Here is a 9,084-nt window from a genome sequence, read left to right on the forward strand (position 1 = left end):
TAGATGTTTTAAGACCGTGTTTGGCCTACCAGGATAGCTCTCGGTCTCTCATGTGGAGGACCTGGGTTCAAAACCCCCCAGACCTGGGGCTAGGACCAGGGTCAATTTTTGTCTGCACAGTAGTTTCTTCGAAAAAACGATATATAGTTTTTTTATGTATAAAAATAAAAATGTATAGTAGTTGTAAAGCGGGTTGTGTGTCCAGATCAATGGCACGGGCTGGGTTAGGGTTGGGTTAGGGTTAGAGTTCAGGGTTCATGAGTGTGGTTTATTTGCACTGGCCTATTGATCTTAAAGTGGTGGCACGGTTGGAGGAGCTCCGCTCCCTCTAACGGGGGACCAGGGTATGATCCCCAGGCAGAGCACGTCTGCAAGGACCATGGGACAGAGAAAGGATGAATACGGTTGCTGCCTGGGTTGGAGTATTTGTTGGGCGTCATTCTGTCTAAATTTTATGGAGGAAAATTAAATTAAAAAACTAAGTAGACCTGGTTGGGGATTAATTTTATCTATGAAGGTGGTATTTTAATACTGGAGTAACATAGACTAATGAAAAATGGGGATTTATGGAAACAAAATTGTAAAATGAATAATGGTGTAGTGGCAGAGATGACGCCCCTGGCCCAGAGAATCCTAGTTCGATTCCCCCCGAGGCATGTGTGTTAAAGTGGTGCCCTGGGGGGCCTGAGTGGACCCAGGCAGCACGGCTGGTTGTAGAGGGAAAAAAAACAAAAGGGGGGAGGGGGAAAGGGGAAAACACGGGGGAGCTGATAAGGAAGACTACATGAGAGGGAAATTTAAACTGATTGTCGGGTGGGTGTCCTATGAGTGTACTTAATTGTCATTGAGGCCTGTTGGCGTGATTGTACCTAATTTAAAAATCCATAATTTTTCTGTCCTCTTTCTCTGCCCAATGGTCCAATGGTCTTCTGATTCTAGACCAGAGATTATAAGATTATTGACGGAGTGGAGCTGAAAATGGTTAATGAGGGGGGTGGTTAGCTTGCCTTCCCCAATGTTATATATGTGTTGTTTTAATCGGGTGAGTATGGAGTGTTTTGTTTCCCCGATATAATGTTTATTGCAGGTGGTGCATGTAATGATGTAAATGACGTTGGTGGTGTGGAGTGTAAATGTACCTAATGTGGGAAATGCTGTATTGCTGTGAGGGTTTGAAATAAATTTTCTGTTTTTATAATGTGTGTGGTATTGTGTTTGTGTTGGTGGTTTGTTATCAGAGTATTTTGACCTTATTAGTAAACTGTGGAGGTTTTTGTTTTTCCTGTAAGCTGATATGATGACGTGATTTTGGAAAGCCGGCTGTAGGGTTTGAGTATGAATGAAGTTCTGTTTGATGATGTTATGTAAACCTTTGATTCTATGTGAGAAGGTAGATATAAATGGTACCGGGATACGGGGTGGAGCAATCCGGGGAATGGAGCGAGTGGGAGCGAGAGACGCCAAAGTGCTGGTCTTGATATGGCGGAGGAAGCGTTTGGAGTAGCCCCTAGACCTGAGACTACAAAATAGGATGGAGATGGAAGAATGCAGGTCTATTACACGGGATGATATTCTGTGAAAACGGATGATTTGAGATTTAATAATGCCTTTAAATGTGTGTTTCGGATGATAGCTAGTTTTATGGAGAAGGGCGTGTGTGTCTGTTGTTTTAAAGTAAACTTTGGTAAGTAGTTGTGAGTATGACAAGTTTTTTGACCGGTCAAAAAAAACAGTTGTATCTAAAAAATTAACTTGTAGTGGATCTATGATGTACTTAACTTTAATAGACTGATGGTGGCTATTCAATGTGTCAATGAAATCAGAAAATAAAGAAATGTCATGTTGCCATATTCCAAAAATGTCATCTAAAAATCTGAGGTAGGTGAGGGGTTTGTGGGTGCACTTGGCCAATGCCTCTCGCTCCCACTCGCTCAGGTAAATGTTTGCATATGACGGGGCGTATCGCTGACCCATGGCCGTTCCGTGGATTTGCAGGAATTGTTTGTTATTGAATGAAAAGTCGTTATTGTTGAGGCAGATGGTAAGGAGTTGAATAATTTCTTTGTCCGGTCTATTGTTGTCGGGGTTGTTATTGAAGTTGGATATTATAGCCTTGATACCGATTTGTGTATTGATATTTGTGTATAGACTGTCTATGTCGATTGTAAATAAGTATGACTGATTTGGAACAACCATGGGCCGGATGGTATCTATAAAATGATAAGTGTCCTTGATGTAACTTGGGTGTTTATTGGAAAGGGGTCCAAGGAAATGTTCGATGTATTCTGAGATATGGTATGATGTACTATTGCAATCTGAGACTATTGGTCTGCCGGGAGGAACCTCATAGGGTACGGTCCATGATGGGGGTTCCTTGTGGATTTTAGGTAATAGATAGAACTGGCGGGGGCGGGGTTGGTCGGGGCCAAACAGGTAGATTTTTTGCTTGTGGTTAATGGTTTTATTGTCATATAAAGTTTGTATAATACTACGGAGGAGTGGTTGGGTTTGACTTTGTAGGTCTGACGGAATGGGTTTATAATGTGTGGTGTTTGAGAGTTGTCTGTTTGCCTCCAGTAAATACTGCTGTCTATCCATAATGACTATTTTTGAACCTTTGTCCGCGGGTTTAATGATAATATTAGGATTTTGGGTAAGTTCTTCTAAGGCCCTGCGTTCAGGCCCCGAGAGGTTGTCAACAACGTCCCCTGGGGGCCGGTAATAACGCAGGGCCTGTTTGTTCTTTTGCACCAGGTTTATTGTGGCTGTGTGTGATTGAGCCGTGGTGGGTTCCCAATTAGACCTGTGAATGAAGGGTGTCTGAATGTGGTCCGGTTTATTATAGAAATAACTGATGATCTTTAACCTTCTGTTGTATTGGTGTAAATCCCTATGAAATTCCTCCCAGTCAAACTGTAATGGGCGTGGGATGAATGAAAGACCCCTTTCCAATAACCGGATCTGATCTGAAGTTGGAGTAAATAGTGTGGATAAGTTAAGTATGTTTGCTGTAGAGCTCCACCCCAAGTCGACTGCAGGGTCAGTATGGGGCATAGGGTTTGGAGGGTTAGGGTTAGGGTTAGGATTAGGGTTGGGGTTGGGGTTAAGGTTAGGGTTAGGGTTAGGGTTAGGGTTAGGGTTAGGGTTGGGATTAGAAGGTTTAGGGTTAGGGTTAGGGGTGGCGTTTGTGCCCGGTTTGGGTTTGGGTCTTACTATAAATTTAACTGTTTGAGCCAGTAATCGAAAATGAGTTGCGCGGTAGCCGGCTTCCAATGGATGTTGTCCTTTTCTGTTAAAAATGTGTCGTGAGGGATCTCTGCTAAAAATGGGAAGTATGTGGCTATTGTGTTGTTGATGTATTTTAAATTGTACTGTTGTTTAACGCTGAGGTTGTCTGAGAAGTTTATGATAGGGAAGTAGATGTCGGCATTAGGGAAGGCAAGTTGGGCCTGTTTGTATAGAGATTTTAACTGTTTGCAGGAAGTCTGCCTGGGGTCCTGGTCCTTATTATTGATCCCAATGGAGAGGACCACTATTTTTGTGTTGGGGTTGGGTACCGTTTTTTCACATATCTTTAAAAAGTGGTACATGTTAGCCCCCGGGTAGCTGTCTAATTGTAAGTCTGGGTTGTTGTGGGGGGGGATTCGATTGATATTTGAATCCCCTAAAACCAGGACTGGTCTGTGGCATTTGAAAGACCAGTCCTGGAGTTTCCGGGTGTGTCGAGCAATGTGTGATGTAGGGTGGTAATTACCTGGTGTCGAGATGTGTAGTGGTAAGCTGAATGGGGAGGAAGTGGAGGAGGGTCCTGCGGGGCTATCGTCGGGGAGTGGAGGTGTGCTGGATCCCCGAATGGCACCAGTGGGAGATGGATTTCCGAGGAGGAGTGGTAGGGAGGTCTCAGATGTGGTTTCAATGGCATTGTTAGCCTTTAATTGCCCGCTCATCATGTTTGGTGACCCTCCCGTTGTGGTTACCGGGGCTCCTCGCTGTTCCATTGTGCCAATTCGGGGATCAGCAACACCTGTGGGTGTGGAAGGGGAAGAGGAAATAGTGTCATGGTTAATTGTGGAGGTATTTGAGTAATTCTGTGTGTTTAATGATATGGATTGAAATTCTAGGGTATTGTTTTGTGTGTCCGGTAATTGATGAATTTGGGCTTGTACTTGTTGTGACCGTTTTGTAACGGTAGTCGGCGTGTCGGAGGTACTGGAGCTAGGAGGTAGTCGTGTCGCTATGGAGTCCCGTCTAGTCACTGTCGGTAAGATGGGGGAGAGTCTGGGGTTTAGCTTTATGCTCCCTCCTGCCTCCTGGGAGGCCGGTTCGGGTCCCCAGGAGACTATTTTCTTAGCCCTCACTGTGGGAGGGATGGAGTTGTTTTGGTCTAGAGGGGTTAGTCTGGAAGTCATGTAGGTTGGGTGGGTCGGTAAACCATTCAATAATCTTAGTCGTGGTTTGGGTATGGGTTGGTCAGGTGGTGTCGGTTTTAGGGGGGGCCTGGTTTGGGGTAACAAGAATGTCTTCTGTCTGTTGGTCTGATATGGGCGGTCCTGTCTGAGTCGCTGGGGTTGAGGTTGTAGCCCATCCAGTGTTGTCTGGCACTGGGTGGGGGTGGGGAGAAGTGGTGTCCGGGCCTGTGGAATTAAATGGGGTTGAAATGTAGGGGGTAACTTACTGCTGACTGGTAGTGGTGGAAACTCTACTTCATCCAATAGTTCCGGGATGGTGGAGAGGGAGCCCTCCAACCTGGTCTTGGTTTTGATAAAAGGTTTGTTATTGTTATTGCTGTTGTTGTGTTGTCTATGCCTGTTCAGAATACCTTCTGTTGTTGTTATGGTATCCGGCCGGAGTCTCTGGCCATATCGTTTTCTAGCCCAACCAGAAGCTATTTGAAGAGCTATGGGGTTGTGTGGTGTATGGCCGAGGGTGTGTATTGTATTTGTGTAATGTTCCTGTAATATAACCATGTTTGCTCTCATCCAATTGTCTGTGTTGTTTTTCACCTTATGACGTGTGGTGTCTGATGGTGTGGCCGGTTTGATGAAGTCAGTTAGTCTGTTTACTTGACGCATCATCCCGGGTGGGAAAATGTTGCTAGTGATTGCATAATCTGTTACTTGTTTATGGTGTACTGCTTGTATTAGGCGGAAAATTTGTTTTGACGCCGTTCGGGTTGCCGGGTCTGGTGCCTGATGTAATGTGTATGTGGGTGCTGTGTCCATGGCTGTTATCCTGTGTGGATTGCCATGTTTGCATAATGATGCTGAGTGCGTGCCTACAGACATCAGGGGTTGTGGGGATGTGTTTGTGTGTGTATGTGTGAGCTGTGGCCTATGTCCTAGACTACTCGAAGGTACGGGCTTCACTCTGTTAAAAAACATTTTGGAAAATCACTGGAGGGGGCTCTTACCCTGGTGTTTAGTAGGTGGAGGTCTCCTTGGTCCCGTAGATGGTTTGATGGCTTAAGCCTGGGCTTCACCCAGCTGGAGTTGGGATGTTGTTTGGGCCGTGGTCCAGTAGGGCGAGGTTCAAGCGTCTAAGGTGTCCTGTTGCCACGTGGGTCTCCCTGGTGGTGTAGGTGGAAGTCCCTTAGGTCCCGTAGTTTACTGCTGACTGTTTGGTCCTGGGCACCCGTAGTTGTAGCTGGGGCGGCGTTACGGGCAGTGGTCCAGGTGTTGTTGATGTCCTGTAGCCAGGTGGGTAACCTAACAAAAGAAGGGAACTCCGAAAAAAAGTCTCAGTACAGAGAAGGACGAGAGGGAGGTCTCCAGATGGTTATTTTTAAATTTAGTCCAAAAAAAAGGGGGGGGGGGGGGGGGGGGTTTGGAAGGAAAAAATGAAAAAATAAAAAATAAAAAAGTATATAAAAAATATATATTAAAAAATTATTAGGTCTCTGATGTGGGTCCTTGCCCCAGCCGGGACCAGGAGCCCAAAAAAAGAAGTTATGTAATCTCAAATACAAAAAAGGAAGAGGCAGTCCTTTTTGTTTAAAGTCAGGGTCCACTGTTGGATAACAGGAGGACGGCCTAAGTAATGTTTGCCTCAAGATGTTCAAGACTACTAGTTGCTAATTTTTTGGAAAAAACAAGAAACAACCAGACTCCTCTGGTCAAAGCAGGGTTGCTGTAAAACCAGAGTTTTTAGAGAGAGGGAGTCTACTGTTTATAAAAATCGGGGGAAGGCCTCGGCCGATACCTTCAGAATGTTTTGGAAAGACATTTTTCTAGCTTCAATTTGGAAAAACAAGGCTCCCACTGGTTAAAGGCTAGGTTGCTTTAAAACCAGAGTTTAAAAAGGAGGCAAATGTTTGAAGCTCAAGGAAGGCCTAAAGTAGCAGCCCCCCAGGGACAATCCAAATATACTAGCTTAAATGATTAAAAATAAGTTTTTCAAATAGTTTTAAAAGCAAGTTGCTTTAAAACCAGAGTTTTTAAAAAAGATAAAAAGTCAAAGCTGACGTACCGTTGAGTAGTATTAAATCCTGACGTTTCGCACTGGTCGATGCTTCTTCAGAGGATGTGTGCTAGGACTGGCAGCTCGGGTGGTTAAAAAGTGTTGGAGGAGAGGAAGTGTGCCCCTCCCCCAAGGCTCAAACCACCAATCAGTATTGTGTGTGTGGGTAGATCTGTTGTGATAGGGCTGGTGGGGTCGGCCATTTTGTAGGGTTTCCCTCCAATATATTTGAATCTTGGAGGGAAAGTTGTTGTCCCACACGATTGGTTCCCTTAGGGGGTGGTGGCTGGAAAATAGAGAGAGAAATGTCTGTATTCTGGCTAGATGTTTTAAGACCGTGTTTGGCCTACCAGGATAGCTCTCGGTCTCTCATGTGGAGGACCTGGGTTCAAAACCCCCCAGACCTGGGGCTAGGACCAGGGTCAATTTTTGTCTGCACAGTAGTTTCTTCGAAAAAACGATATATAGTTTTTTTATGTATAAAAATAAAAATGTATAGTAGTTGTAAAGCGGGTTGTGTGTCCAGATCAATGGCACGGGCTGGGTTAGGGTTGGGTTAGGGTTAGAGTTCAGGGTTCATGAGTGTGGTTTATTTGCACTGGCCTATTGATCTTAAAGTGGTGGCACGGTTGGAGGAGCTCCGCTCCCTCTAACGGGGGACCAGGGTATGATCCCCAGGCAGAGCACGTCTGCAAGGACCATGGGACAGAGAAAGGATGAATACGGTTGCTGCCTGGGTTGGAGTATTTGTTGGGCGTCATTCTGTCTAAATTTTATGGAGGAAAATTAAATTAAAAAACTAAGTAGACCTGGTTGGGGATTAATTTTATCTATGAAGGTGGTATTTTAATACTGGAGTAACATAGACTAATGAAAAATGGGGATTTATGGAAACAAAATTGTAAAATGAATAATGGTGTAGTGGCAGAGATGACGCCCCTGGCCCAGAGAATCCTAGTTCGATTCCCCCCGAGGCATGTGTGTTAAAGTGGTGCCCTGGGGGGCCTGAGTGGACCCAGGCAGCACGGCTGGTTGTAGAGGGAAAAAAAACAAAAGGGGGGAGGGGGAAAGGGGAAAACACGGGGGAGCTGATAAGGAAGACTACATGAGAGGGAAATTTAAACTGATTGTCGGGTGGGTGTCCTATGAGTGTACTTAATTGTCATTGAGGCCTGTTGGCGTGATTGTACCTAATTTAAAAATCCATAATTTTTCTGTCCTCTTTCTCTGCCCAATGGTCCAATGGTCTTCTGATTCTAGACCAGAGATTATAAGATTATTGACGGAGTGGAGCTGAAAATGGTTAATGAGGGGGGTGGTTAGCTTGCCTTCCCCAATGTTATATATGTGTTGTTTTAATCGGGTGAGTATGGAGTGTTTTGTTTCCCCGATATAATGTTTATTGCAGGTGGTGCATGTAATGATGTAAATGACGTTGGTGGTGTGGAGTGTAAATGTACCTAATGTGGGAAATGCTGTATTGCTGTGAGGGTTTGAAATAAATTTTCTGTTTTTATAATGTGTGTGGTATTGTGTTTGTGTTGGTGGTTTGTTATCAGAGTATTTTGACCTTATTAGTAAACTGTGGAGGTTTTTGTTTTTCCTGTAAGCTGATATGATGACGTGATTTTGGAAAGCCGGCTGTAGGGTTTGAGTATGAATGAAGTTCTGTTTGATGATGTTATGTAAACCTTTGATTCTATGTGAGAAGGTAGATATAAATGGTACCGGGATACGGGGTGGAGCAATCCGGGGAATGGAGCGAGTGGGAGCGAGAGACGCCAAAGTGCTGGTCTTGATATGGCGGAGGAAGCGTTTGGAGTAGCCCCTAGACCTGAGACTACAAAATAGGATGGAGATGGAAGAATGCAGGTCTATTACACGGGATGATATTCTGTGAAAACGGATGATTTGAGATTTAATAATGCCTTTAAATGTGTGTTTCGGATGATAGCTAGTTTTATGGAGAAGGGCGTGTGTGTCTGTTGTTTTAAAGTAAACTTTGGTAAGTAGTTGTGAGTATGACAAGTTTTTTGACCGGTCAAAAAAAACAGTTGTATCTAAAAAATTAACTTGTAGTGGATCTATGATGTACTTAACTTTAATAGACTGATGGTGGCTATTCAATGTGTCAATGAAATCAGAAAATAAAGAAATGTCATGTTGCCATATTCCAAAAATGTCATCTAAAAATCTGAGGTAGGTGAGGGGTTTGTGGGTGCACTTGGCCAATGCCTCTCGCTCCCACTCGCTCAGGTAAATGTTTGCATATGACGGGGCGTATCGCTGACCCATGGCCGTTCCGTGGATTTGCAGGAATTGTTTGTTATTGAATGAAAAGTCGTTATTGTTGAGGCAGATGGTAAGGAGTTGAATAATTTCTTTGTCCGGTCTATTGTTGTCGGGGTTGTTATTGAAGTTGGATATTATAGCCTTGATACCGATTTGTGTATTGATATTTGTGTATAGACTGTCTATGTCGATTGTAAATAAGTATGACTGATTTGGAACAACCATGGGCCGGATGGTATCTATAAAATGATAAGTGTCCTTGATGTAACTTGGGTGTTTATTGGAAAGGGGTCCAAGGAAATGTTCGATGTATTCTGAGATATGGTATGATGTACT

At 44.1% G+C, this 9,084-nt stretch overlaps 1 long non-coding RNA gene across 1 annotated transcript; it reads right to left on the reverse strand.

Annotated features, from left to right (window-relative positions):
* Nucleotides 1-3,936: 3,936 nt before the first annotated feature.
* On the reverse strand, nucleotides 3,937-5,483 carry LOC133948537 (uncharacterized). Its single transcript, XR_009920063.1, has 3 exons — nucleotides 5,411-5,483; nucleotides 4,676-4,751; nucleotides 3,937-4,024 (listed from the first exon to the last, which is right to left on the reverse strand). It is a non-coding gene; the product is annotated as an uncharacterized LOC133948537 (long non-coding RNA).
* Between the last annotated feature and the right edge of the window lie 3,601 nt (nucleotides 5,484-9,084).

This window comes from Platichthys flesus, chromosome 23 (assembly GCF_949316205.1).
Source record: "Platichthys flesus chromosome 23, fPlaFle2.1, whole genome shotgun sequence".
Lineage (NCBI taxonomy): Eukaryota > Metazoa > Chordata > Actinopteri > Pleuronectiformes > Pleuronectidae > Platichthys > Platichthys flesus.